The following is a 13,782-nucleotide window of genomic DNA, read 5'->3' as shown; positions in this document are numbered from 1 at the left end:
TGGGACCAAAAGTGTGGGCTCTGTAGTTTACAACAAAGAGATATGTGCAATAACAGCAAGGTGGCTTTTTAATTTCTCTTTGCAGAATCAAATTCAGAATTTAAAAAGGTGGGGTTTTTTCCCCTTTCACTACTCCACTTTATCCTGAAGTCATCCCTATTAATTAAAATAATCCACCTGGATAATTAATCATAGGATCTGATTGCTTTGGTTAAATAAAAAATTTCAAAAGGTTACAAAGTGAGGACTATGTGGGGACAGAAAGCAGAGCCTCCAAAGGGTTGGAAGACGGGGATAAAATGTGAGCTTACATTACTGTATCCTCCCCATCCATCTCTGGTGATAGGGGCAGGAGGGGGTGATTTTTCTGAATTAGAAATATAATGCTGGTGTTGCTTAGGATGTGGATTTCCATGAATGGAACCTGTAGTAGATCCATCCAACAGATTGTAAAAATAAGTTCGAATGTTCTTTCTTTTCATAATGGAAAACTACTGCTATCTGGGATAGCTGTCTCATTTTGGCTAATGTGAAGGCTGAACACTTGCTGTGATGCTGAGAGGCCCGGCAGTTTACAAGTGGGGATACATCTTATTCCCTTTCTAGAGAATTCTGGTGGAATTATTCAGATGAAAGAGACTCCAGGAGTTTCTGACCAAAAGTTCCCAACCTTTGCCACCAAGAAGCTTGATTTTTTTTTAAATTCCCACAAGGAAGTCAATGTAGGAATGTGGAGATGATCTTGGAGCAAAAATAATTCCATTGTGGCTAATACCCAATTTGTAATCAGCATTCTTTTCTATTTCTATTTTACACAGGTATTTAAGTAATTTGTCACCAATGCATCTTATAACAATGAATTCCACAAGTTAATATTGCACTACCTGCTCATTTGTTAGCTTCTATGTAGTTTTTTTTAAAATCATTTTGTTTGAATTATATTCAGATTTTGGGGAGGCCTAATCTAATATAGGTGAAATGTTAATATATAGTCCTAGTCCATGTATGATACACCATATGTAAATAAATAATAATTTGGGGAGGTAATTCTCATGTAGTTCTAATAAAATTAATAAAATTGTTATTTTTAAATTTTAAAAAACTAGATAAGTCTATGGTGACTATCTCGCACTCAGTTTTATTATCTGAACGGAGCTTCACTTTTAGTAACACTACATTAAAGCAAATGATTTCTTCCTGAATTATGCATGATTTTATAACATTCCATCAGTATTCTGTTCTTTTTTAACACACAATAATAAATAATAATGATGCAGTCCAATATATAGAATCTTTTCCCCCTTTAGCTCCAACATTACATTTTTTAAACCACAATATATTATGGTGTTACACAGCAATGGGTAGCTCTTGGATATTACAGAACTCTATATTCCTTCTCTTTAAGGTGCAAACAACCAGATTCACATGTGCAGAATTCAAGCGAACTATTTGACTACGTTCTGCATATAATACAGGAGTCTCCCCAGTCTGGCAGCCTGCTCTTGGGAACAAGTAGATGATGCCCTTAGGAACTTGGTCCTACCCCTTTTGCAGTTATACAGTGACTCCAGACTAACTCTCTACTTGAACCCTCCTCCTTGCCAGTCTGGTAACTTCCCAACATTCTCCTTGATAGGCAAGTGTGGTGTTGGTAGCTGGAGCTAAACAACATTCAAACTAAAGATCACATTTTGACCATTCCTACATTATCTCTAATAATTAATCCTTCAAATCCTTTCTTGGGAAGTCGAAACCTACTTCTGAATAGACCTGGAAAGAATTGCACTTTTCTATCCTAATTGATCATATCTGTACCTAGCCTGGACATCAGGGGCAAACGACAAGAATGCAAACATCCCAAAATGTGGACTGTGACATCAGGATGCAATCCCTGGCCTTTTGGGCTTGTGGGGTTTGCTGTGATATACGGTAATGACATTTTTTTCAGCATCTACCTGCCCTGCTGAAGTCTATAGTGACTCAGAATAATCTTCTGACTCTTCGATGCATACTTGCTTGCCCTTTTTTCATCTTGTTGGGGTTCTTGTTAATTTTACTGTAATGACATCACTGATATATTTTTCTCTTTCCAGGAAAGGTGGCCTACTCAGACATCTTCAGGATTTCACATAGCTGACTGATTGATATCAAGTAAGACTATTATTAATACTGAATTGGCTTCCTGTGTTAAATGTGTATGACTATTATGAAATCATAAAGACAAATTTTGTACCAACTTTTACAAGATTTTTGAATTTTAACTATTTCACTTTTGATCATTCCTTGCTGTAAAACTATCCTATTAAACAAGTACACAAGTAATAAGCACATTTCAAATCATCCACAGATTGCCTTTTTCATTGAAACTGTTGAGTGTTCTCTGTAGATTTATATATAATGCAATTTTATCTCAAATAAAAAGAAAGTAGCAAATAATTTTTTTTGCTTTCTTATTTCAGATGTAAAGGTGTTTACTTTGCCCATAGGTCTTATCACCTAATTCTTCTTTTGACTTTTTTTAAAATCAAATTCTTTCTAAATCTAGAGGGTGTGGATATGTTTTACTGTAAGTAGAAAATATTTCTTCAAAGGTTGCTTCAGTCCTAAATTATTACTGATTGTCTCAAGAAGACTTTTCCCAACCATGTGCTATAATTAAATTGGATACTAAAAGATAAGTCTCTCTCTCTCAAGTCAAGCTCGATTGATTTTTTTAAAAAATAAATAAATAATTGGTTTGCCAAGGACTTTTTTCAGAATGATGGTGATTTGGATGTTGTTGGTGTGGTTTTTCTTCTCAGTGTAATCTACAATCCAGGGATTTCCTGGTCCTCAGATACTGTCTAAATACTAATCACCTCTGGCTCTGATCTTCTTTAGGGTTTGGTTTGGTTTTATTTTGTTTTTGAGGTCAGCCAAAGTCAGTAGGTACTGCCACCTGCTGTGCCCACAATTCTAAAAATATTCATCCAGGTTAGAAAAGGCTGGTTTAGCTATATATAAATCCTTAGTTTAGCCCAGATTGTTCTAAAACTGCGTAAGTTAATGCAAGTATTTGTGTGTGTGAGTGTGTGTGTGTGTGTGTGTGTGTGTTTGCTAAATTATCAGTTCCAAGTATTTCAACCTTGACTCATCAAAGATTCTAATCAATCATTTGTGTTATTTCTTCATTTGTACTTTTTTCCATAAGGTAAAGGTAAAGTTTCCCCACACACACATATGTGCTAGTTGTTCCCAACTCTAGGGGGCGGTGCTCATCTCCGTTTCTAAGCTGAAGACTCAGTGCTGTCCAAAGACGTCTCTGTGGTCATGTGGCCGGCATGACTAAACGCCAAAGGCGCACGGAACGCTGTTACTTTCCCACCAAAGGTGGTCCCTATTTTTCTACTTGCATTTTTTACGTGCTTTTGAACTGCTAGGTTGGCAGAAGCTGGGACAAGTAATGGGAGCTCACCCGTTTACATTGCTCTAGGGATTCGAACCACTGAACTGCCGACCTTTCAATCGACAAGCTCAGCATCTTAGCCACTGAGCCACCGTGTCCCACTTTTTTCCATATATCTACCTAAATTGTTTTGACTCGTGAGCAGTGACTGTGGGCATATACAAACGCTCGACATATGCTCTTTTAACAAACAAATATGTGCTTGCTGTATTCCTCCGGAGGGGAAAAAAAATTGAATGTGCAAAATTGTATGTCTGGGAGCAGGAAGGAGGAAATTGTCACTCACCTTTAGTTAATTATATTTATTCAAGATGATGGATCCTAGGGCCAGCCATAGCTATGAATTAGTTCATAATTGTTTAAAATGGGAAGATTAATCAAAATAAGCTATCAAAAACACTATGCAGCTTTTTTACCTTTCCTTCCTTGATAGGTTTATTTATCTGCCTATGCATGTGCATCTGTGTGTATGTATCCAAAGAAGTCATTTAAAAAACACACACACACAACACCTTGGCTGTGCCAGAAAGGATTCTGCCAATGAAAAAACAGAGCTAGCATTACCCAGCATCTCTTTCCTTTCCACCAAGGCCATAAACACGAGAGGGAAATAAGCTTTTCATAAAGACAGGAATCAGCCAAACAATTAATTTTGTCCTTATCTCTTCTGGTGGTAATTTAGCATTTTCTATGCCCCCCTCCCTTCTCTCTTCTAAGGGAGAGAAGTGCACGGATCAAAGGTTAAAGAGTCCATGCGTCAATCTAAAGTCAACAATTTGCTCTGCATGAGGAATCTCTCTAAATAGCAAGTGAAGGTCTTTATGTTTTGCTGGGAAACCTGTAGGGAAGGCCCCCCCAAAAAAAGACGGGCACCAAACAAGTAAAATGTAGCAAAATTAATCTGCCTTAAATTGGCAACTGAAAATATCTGCTGGGCCTACTCAAAATACTGACTTTCTCTTAATGCTTGTACTGAGTAATTATTCAAAATTATATTCATTTCTAGAATATTTTGCATATTATTCTATTCCCTCAGGCCCCACAGATTTTCTTCCTGCACTTACTGGGCCTTCCATGAAGCATTTTTTTTCCAAAATAGCCTATTCTAACCATTTTCCTCTTCTGTCATGTGGGAAGAATTTATTAATTTATAAAACTGTGATAGAAATATTGTACAGGAAATCAACTAACCCAGGTCTCCAACAAGGTTACTGATTAACAGCCTCCGAAATCCTTTAAACTTACAGCAAACATACAAATTAATTTAACAATTATTTCAAATTGTAAACATCCACAAGCAAACATACCAAACTCAATTAACAGAGTGTAAACATAATTATAATGCTGCATCACATCACTTGATTTAATCAATCCCTTCTCCAAATCAACAAGTACACACACACACACACACACACACACACACACACACACCACTCAGGTGTCACCCTAGAACCAGCACGCACACACATTTGTAACCTCAAGACCCCTGCCAAGGACAAACTCCCCTATAAAACAGCCCTTTTGTACCTCTTTTCTCTGTAGCTACCCCCTGCCCCCCGTAGGCAAACCTCTTTGCGCTGGGGAAGAAGTCAATCTCCTTTCCTAACAGCTGTCTGGATTTCATTTTGATTTATTCTTGCGCAACCCCGGCTTGAGTTGAAACCCCAAATTATTGTTCTGACAGTCACAATTCACTACAATACTTTGCCTTGAGCACCCTTCAGACAACGGGAGCAAGCTAATCTAATGATGTCGTAAATTAAGAACTACGGTGTCCCCTGCCAGCCATTATAAGGTGGCGAAGGTACCTGGCCTCAAACGGAAAGGAGTTTAAAGAATTCTTGGCACAGTTTGGTGCAGTTACAGATATGCTGGTTTACCATCAAAAGAATCCCAGACCAGAAATCATGTATTCTGAAATATGTGGTAGAGATTCAATTGAGCAGGCCTGCTTAACATATCATGATTCCGGCAAGTGATTCCAGGAGCTGCCTGCCTTAAAGACAAATGTTTCTTCACTTTAGTAACACACTGACTGCATTTATCTCATGCACTAATCCAGGGGTCAGCAACTTGCAGTTCCAGAGCCACATGCGGCTCTTTGGGCCCTCTGCTGTGGCTCCCTGTCAGGTGATCCCACCATTGGCTGACCCCGCCCCTTGCCCTCCCCTTCCAGTCACTCCTCGCCTGGCCTGAGAAGGTAAGGGCGATGGCAGGGGATGGGAGAAGTGGCCAGGGCAGAGACAGAGAGATACAGAGAGAGGGGGAGAGAGAGAGAGAGAAACAGAGAGAGATACAGAGAGAGATACAGAGAGAGAGGGAGAGAGGGAGGGAGGAGAGAGAGAGAGAGATGTCAAAAGGATTTTGTGATTCCTGGTGTTTTTTAACAACTGGTTCTCTGCCCTAATGACGGCTAGGTAGGCGTGGCTAGGGGGTGTCATGTGACTGGTGGAAGTGAATGACATTGAGTTGGCCACGCCCACCCAGGTTTTGTGGCTCCCGATGTTTTCTTTTCTGTGGGAAACGGATCCAAATGGCTCTTTAAGTATTTAAGGTTGCAGACCCCTGCACTAATACATAATGTGGTTTCTTTGGTTCTGGTGTACAGTGTGAACCCAGCAACTGCATTTCAAGATCCAAGACAAAGGAAGAAGATAGAGGAAGCTTTGTCCTACAAGCCAAGAAGCATCAAAGATGCAACTGCTTTAAAGTTAATACAACTATTAAAGCAGCTTCACCTTTTTTCCCGTTTTATTCAGTAGTGAAGAGCCGGGAGATTTGAAGGGTTTCTGAATCACTTTTGAAACATATACAACCTACGAAGGAGAGACCATTTCAAAAAAAACTACACTTTGACAAGTCCCTGCAAAGGCTTACATATTATGGTAAGCCAAATGTGGTTTTGTTTGGTTTGGGCTTAGCATTCAACAACTAGGCTTATTTCACCAATTAAAAAAACCATGGCTTATCCCGTGGTTGTGGAACTAGCCATTCTTTATTTGTGGAACTCATGTGTGGAACTAGCCATTCTTTAACCAGAGATAGCTTTGATAGCAGTTACTAACCATTAAATCTGCCTTATTGTCCAATGGAGGGGCTAGTTACTACAACTGAATACTACCATTCCATCCAAATCCAGAGAGTCCCAAATGATGCAAAATATTGTGGAAAAATTAAATCTTCCTCTTGTGGCTTTTGGCTTTTGAGGAACAGCAGGGATAAGACTAGAAGAAAAAGTCCGAGCAAGGTCCAAGGAGAACAAGGATAGGACTTGGGACTCAATAGACAAGCTGGCTGGAAGGGGCGGACATCAGAGAGTGATAGATGCCAGCAGCGTTGATGAGTTCAGAGTCTGCAGGTCATCAATCAGGTCCAAGTCAGATTAAGGTGTCCAGGTTCTGATTAGCTTCATTTCCCACTGAAGGAAGGTGGGAGTCCATTCTCATCCGTCACAACTCAGCTGACAGCTCACTTGACCAGCAGTATGGAGGAAATAGAAGATTGGAGATGGAAAATGTGGTTATTGCTTCCCTGTCAGAAAAAAAAGAAAGAAAGAAAGAAATAGGACTGGAAGAGGATTCGCCTACAGTTGGATGGCGTGGGGCAGTAGCAGCAGGGTAGAATAAATGACAAATTTGAGGAAACTCAGAACAGAGGTGAGAGAGTATACATAAACATGAAATCCTTGCCAGAAGAAAGGTTGAAAGGAAAGGAAAGATTGAAAGGAAACTGAAGGTCATGAAAACTTGAAAACATGCAATCTGAATCTCCAAATCCTCCATGTAATTAAAACACATGGCTTAAACAAGGGGTCTCCAAACTTGGCAACTTTAAGACTTGTGGACTTCAACTCCCAGAATTCCTCAGCCAGCAAAGCTGCAAAACAAAGCTGGCTGAGGAATTCTGGGAGTTGAAGTCTACAAGTCTTAAAGTTGCCAAGTTTGGAGATCCCTGGCTTAAACCATATGTTTAAAAATGGACACACTGTACAGGGGTTTATGGAAATGAAGGAGAATAGAGAAAAGTGGGTTGATGAGAAAGACAGGGATAAAAAGGGTAGGTGTTTTTGGAAAAGGGGCCAGGAAGTCTGAACTAATCTCCAGGATTGCTCACTTGCCATGCCAGTTGGGGCTGCTGGAAGTTGGAGTTCAATAAAGGGGGAGAGCTACCAGTTCTTGCTTTGAAGGCACTTGGTGCTGGCATTTTGAGCCAGCCTCTTCATAAAACATCAGGCTGCCTGGCAAAACTGAAGACTCTGATTAGAACAAAGACTTTGACATATTTGCCAATTGGAAGCTCCTTTTGGACTTCCTTTGTGTGAAAGAAAAAAAATAAAATCATGAGACATATGGATTTGAGTATTAGTAGTAACACTCAGTACTCATGACATACGTAGCAATACTCAATACTCATAACATATAGATTTGAGTACTACTAATAGTTATAGATTATAAAAAAGTAAATGTCTTTTTTATAATCTATAAATATTACTAATACGTATAACTTTGTATTGTAATCGTAGAGCAAGAGTTGAACTCTAGTTTTATTTATATCTGCTGCAGAAGTTGGAAGTCATTCTTTTTAATGTATATTTTGTTTCTTTCTATATTTTTTTTATTTTATTGCACTTCCACCTGCTGTTTTTTCTATATTCTGAGTTCTTTTGTATTGTCTCCCTTGCCCATTAATTTTGTTGTTGTTTTATTTTAAAAACTTAATAAGTTTAAAAAAAAAAAAAAAGCAACATCAGGCTCAAACCTCCTGATGCTTTCTCCTCAGGCAGTCTCAGTGCAGAGAGTCCCTAGTCCAACCAGCCACCCAAACCTCAGGAAGAAGCAATTCATTAGCACACTTTTCCACTTGACCTAACAGCTCATTAAACTCAGTGGAGTCTGTTTGGAGAGCAGCTTTATTAAGTAAACTGCATCTTTGAAGAGGTAACAGATTGAGAGGAAATTTACCATGTTGACTTTCCCCATGGAAGTCCTTTCCTTGCCTATTTCATAACTAGCTTTGACAAAAATAGTTTCCTTTTCTGTTCCAATTCTTCGGTGTCCTCCAAGCAAACTCTTAGCTCTCCCATATCTCTGCTTAATCCCACCCTCTAGTTTGCTCCTGTTGCTACCCTGCCACCCTTCCATTGTTAGGAGGGCAAAATGAAGTGAGGATTTCACTCTACAAGCCTAGGAGTATTCTGCCTCCGTGCATAAAATGCACACTTTTTACACAACGTATTTTGTGGCCTTTTGCTGTTATCAGAATCAAATAAGGATGATGGGATCCTTCCCTTAATAATTTTTTTGGCACATTTGGAATTTTCAGAGGGTGCCCTTTTGACAAAAGTGATGGGCAGGTGTCAACAAGGTGGCTACGTTTGAAACCCAATCTCTTTTTATGTCTGTCTATTGTGATTTTTTTAAAAAAAAAACACACACCTTTTTCTGTGGTTCTTCATGACTAGCTTCTTCTTTTTTTAGAGGAAGCTTTAGGTCAGGGGTCTGCAACCTTAAACACTCAAAGAGCCATTTGGACCTTTCCCACAGAAAAGAAAACACCAGGAGCCACAAAACCCTTCCCGTGCCTGACTATTTCTTGAACGGCCACAAAACTAGGATATGTAGTTGAATTAAACGTTCTGAAACTTTTCTTTTCTTGGATTTATCCATGGTTAGCCTACCAGGGGTTGAAAAGCTCAATAAATGGTGTGCCATTTATAAATGTGCTGGCGGGTCTTGCACATTGGCAGTTGTGATGCATATTTTGAGTGACAGGGAGCCTCAGCAGAGGGGTGAAAGAGCCACATGTGGCTCCAGAGCCACAGTTTGCTGACTCCTGCTCTAGGTCTTCTAATATTCCTTCGTTGCTTACTTTGTTTAGGAGGTAAGATGACCACTGCATGGCAGAAGAGGAAACAAGGCCTAATTACCCTTCTCTTCCAGCCCACATTAAAACTGTTCATTTACAAAAGAAAGGATTGTAAACTGGCAAGTATGGCGAGACAATTTTCTTCAAATGTTGAGGTTGCAAATAAACTATGTTTCCATAAAATCAGTGGCAAGTTCTCCACATAATCACTGCATGGATGACCAGGCAGGGAGCTGCAGTCAGGGAAGCTAAAGTTCAACCTTTCTATGGAAATGGAAATTATTGTCCAAGATAGTCACCAAATTTTGCAAGATAGGAAAGGGCAAAATTGCAGACTTTCAGGATTGAGGACTGCTTTTAACAAATGGATTTTATGTGCTAAACATCACCCCAGATCAGCTTGTTCCATCCCAGTGCTCTCTGGGAATGATGTAATGGCACATCTGGAAGGTCTGGAGGAGTTGCTTTATTCCCACCGTTCTATATGATAACATGCCCTCTTCCTCCTCATTCCTTCTTCGTGGTATTTTCATTGGGTAGACATTCTAGCATCATCAAGAGGACCTGGATAAACCAGCCCATTTTCCCAGGACCTTGGGTGTTAATTAATGTCAGCTCATTAAAGAGATAGTAGCTGTTTATTATTATCTCTCTGGCTGCTGATTAACCACACCAGGGCTGCCATTTCTCCTCCACAGCAAGGTTAAAATTAAAATGGGTAAAGTGGGCTGCTTTCAGAAAGGGTGGGAAATAGGTGGGAAATCTGGTAGCAGAATTATCAAAAGAAGTCAGCTAGTAGAGAAGCCAAGTTTTGCAGCGGGGAACTGTAAAGCTACCAACTCTTGGTTATAAAAAAACCAGACTTCTGCATGAAAACCGGCAGTTAAAATTTTCCATATCTTTTTTGCTGCCATTTAGTTGTCACCTGCACTTTTGCAGCTCAGAGGTGGCAGCCTTAGGCAAGGGTCTGGGAGGATGTTCTGTGACTGATGGGATGAAGTTCCACATGTGACAATGTATACATGGAAATCCATGGTAAGCAAGGATGCTTGCCATGTAGACAGCTCAAAAGACAGGAGGAGGAGGAGGAGGAGGGGGGGGAGGGGGAGGAGGAGGAGGAGGAGGAGGAGGAGGAGGAGGAGGAGGAAGGGGAGTAAGGATGATCAACCCTGGACACAGTGCTACCTAAACCCATACTCTGTGATATGTACATAATTTATGACATTCTGAGAGCTGGAGTAGATTCTAGTAGCCAATATCATCTGACTTTTTTTCTTGTTCTTTTTATAAATAAGTGGAGTTGGGCCTGACTAGTACCATGACAGGAGACAACTAGGAAATCCTGGGGCTATAGATTGGGAAGTTGAAAGAGCGTACTGGGGAAAAAAATAGCAAACCACTTTTACTGTATATTGTTGCCTAAGAAAAATGCATGGCAGTATTCATTTATTCACAAGGAACTGAATTCAGGTTGAAGGAGCCTTCGCATTTTACTTTTTGGTGCTATTAGAATGGCTACTGACTCCCCTTCCCCTTTGATTACAGCAATCCCTGATTGGCTGGTTAATGTATAATGTGCCTCAATCACTAAAGCTTAGGACATAATATGTAATATCTGATACATTTAAACATTTGAAAAAAAGCAAAAAATCCAGAAAACCAGTAAGAAAAGGAAATGCCACATTAAATGGCCACATCAGGTAAGAAAACAGATTGTTTGGTTTCAGTTTAGACCAGGGTTGTAACAAATACCAGAATGTACTTTATAAATGTGTCAAAAATATACAGTATATGCTGATGACTTCTGTATCACTATAATTCAGTATATCTTTTGCATTTAAAAAAAGCATTAAAAGAGCCAGGATGGAGGAATTTCCAGTATCTAGTACTGTTTAAGTACATGATTCTTCTTTAAAACAATTTCACTGCATACTTTTAAGAAGTAGGCAATAGCATGATATCTTACACAAAGCAGGTAAAACAAGGTAAAGGTAAAACAAAATATTTCAAATGTACCATAACATTTTATCATGCTCTCTTTCCACGGATGTATTGGAATGCATGGTGACCAAAGCAATCAGAGATATTGATACTGTACCTTTTGTTGTGAGAAAGAGTATTATGAGAGTTTGCGGTCCTCTGGGATCCATGAATTAGGTCAGTACATTGCAACTTTGGCAATTTTCACTTCTGAACTCCCTGAACTCCTCAGCCAGTTTGCTGGAAAGTTTAGGAATTGAAGTTCACATATCTGACAATTACCAAAGTTGAGAAACATGATTACACAAATCTGATCGATAAAAATAATGTAGATGAATTTGTTTGTTTGTTTATTTGTTTGTGTGCTGCCCACTTCCTCTAAAGGCGAGGTGGATGGAATGGGCACACATAAAGAGAATTTGGAGCCTTAATTGCCATAGGTTTGGAAAGGGTTCTCTCCCATTGTTAGAAGCCTCATATCTAGCCAAGTGCCAGCACAGAGCTCTCTTATGAGCTGTCCAATTTTGCATTACTGAAGAGGAGAATATAATGAATTAATAAGAAGAGCCAAAAGTGTGAATATGAATAGTTCTCTGCAAGCTACCAGTCAAGTCTATCTGCCTAATAGTTTTTTGTCTTTTTCTTTTCTTTTTTCTTCCTTGTTGTTATTGCAGGAACAAACATAACAGGTGAGCAGGTAGCAGTGTCCCAAAGGTGCTTTTTCCAAGAGGCAACTGGACTTCCTTGTTTTTCTTGGATGAGAAGCCAAACGTCTTCAAAGCAAAACCAGAAAGTCCAATTGCCTCTTGAAAAAAAGCACCTTTGGGACAACCATGACCTGGATGCCTCCATAGCCTTCCCCAGGCAGTGTTCTCCTTTTCAAATCCACCCCTCTCATCTGCTATTTGGCCTGGTTGCAAATGCTTAGGATCTTGCAAACTGGATCATGAGAGCTGTAGTGCAATTTATCTGGAGGTTCCCAGGTTTGTCAGAGATCTACTGGCATAAAGGCCCGGAAGAAGCAGTATAGCCAAAGGAATCAAATAGATCAGGAAGAAAAATGCCCATCTTTTCCAATGCCTTTCAAAGCTGTTTCTGCCTCGGAGAAAAGCGCATCTCTCTGCTCTGGGCGGTGTTTTACTCAAGGGAAGGGAAGAGAAAGAGAGGCGGGCGGCCCTTTCTCTCCGCTCCTCCGGGGAGCGAGACCCTCAAACGACCTTCTCCAGCGACTCAGGCGCCCGACGAAAAGCGCCAGCTCGCCTCTCCCCGGCAGCCTTTAAGGCTAATGAGCCCCATTATATCAATCACTCCGCTCAGCGCGGCCCTATTAGCAGGAGCGGTGGCGGATCAATCAGGCTGAGGACTTCACCTCGGCCCGCTGACACCTCCGAGGTGCGCCGCTGGGTTATTGACTGCTTGCCCGGGGAATAGATTAAACAGATTAAATTTCTCGGGCGCTTCGCGGCCAAGAGGAGGGTTGGCGGTGGGGTGGGGGGGAGAGGAGGCCACGGAGCTCCTTCTGGCTGGGTTCCCGCTTGCGCCACAGGCAAGAGGATTCATTACAGGCGGCCCGCACGGTGCCCTCGCTTGGGGAAAAAGAAAAGATCTCGGCTTGTTGGGAACCGCGAAGGTTTTACCTTCTCTCTCTCCCCACCCCCTCGATTGTGTGTGTGTGAGTGTGTGTGTGTGTAGAAGGATTCCCCCCCCCCCCGCCCCCGGTCCTTCTTATCCCATTGAAAGGAAACGATCCTGAAGAAAGTGAGATGCTTCAATTCATACTGGAGAGGATAAATAATAAAAAATGAGCACAAAGGGTCTGGTGAGTCCTCACAGATATGCCAACTCGCCTCTCTGATCTGTTGTTCCCTCCCCACCCCCGTGTATAAGGCTGCAATCCACGGGTGCTATTCAGCAGATTCTGGAGAACCGGTAGTGGAAATTTTGAATAGTTTGGAGAACCACCAAATACCACCTCTGGCTGGCCCCAGAGTGGGGTGGGAATGGGGGTTTTGCAGTATCCTTCCCCTGCCTTGCCCACCAAGCTATGCCCATCAAGCCACACTCACAGAACCGGTAGTACAAAAAAATTGAATTCCACCACTGCTGCAGTCCTAACTCAACATGAAGGATGTTGCATTCCAGCACAAGACAGGACAGAACGTCCTAGGTAGGATGGTCTGAAATGCCTCAATGGACTGCAAGCCAAGAACAGTTGTGTTATGTTTGTATTATTGAATTTAAAAAGTGCATTTTAAAAATGTGCTATTATTACATTTATATAGGCCAACATAGGTTGGCCTATGTGAGCAATCAGGTATGATAAAAGAGAATATGAAAAATAGAGTGGGAATAAAATCAATGCAATCAAAATTAAATGTGGTGTCATTTAAGCCAAGCGTCATCAACAACTTGGCAAAGAATATGTTTTCTGTCAGCTTTTCTAAATAGTGGGGGAAGGGAGAGACTAGCACGCTTCCTTAGGAAGTGCAATT

The sequence above is a fragment of the Pituophis catenifer genome, unplaced genomic scaffold (assembly GCF_029215685.1).
Source record: "Pituophis catenifer annectens isolate HBS135680 unplaced genomic scaffold, rPitCat1.0.hap2 SCAF_1, whole genome shotgun sequence".
Classification (NCBI taxonomy): Eukaryota; Metazoa; Chordata; class Lepidosauria; order Squamata; family Colubridae; genus Pituophis; species Pituophis catenifer.
This window is presented reverse-complemented; position numbering follows the sequence as displayed.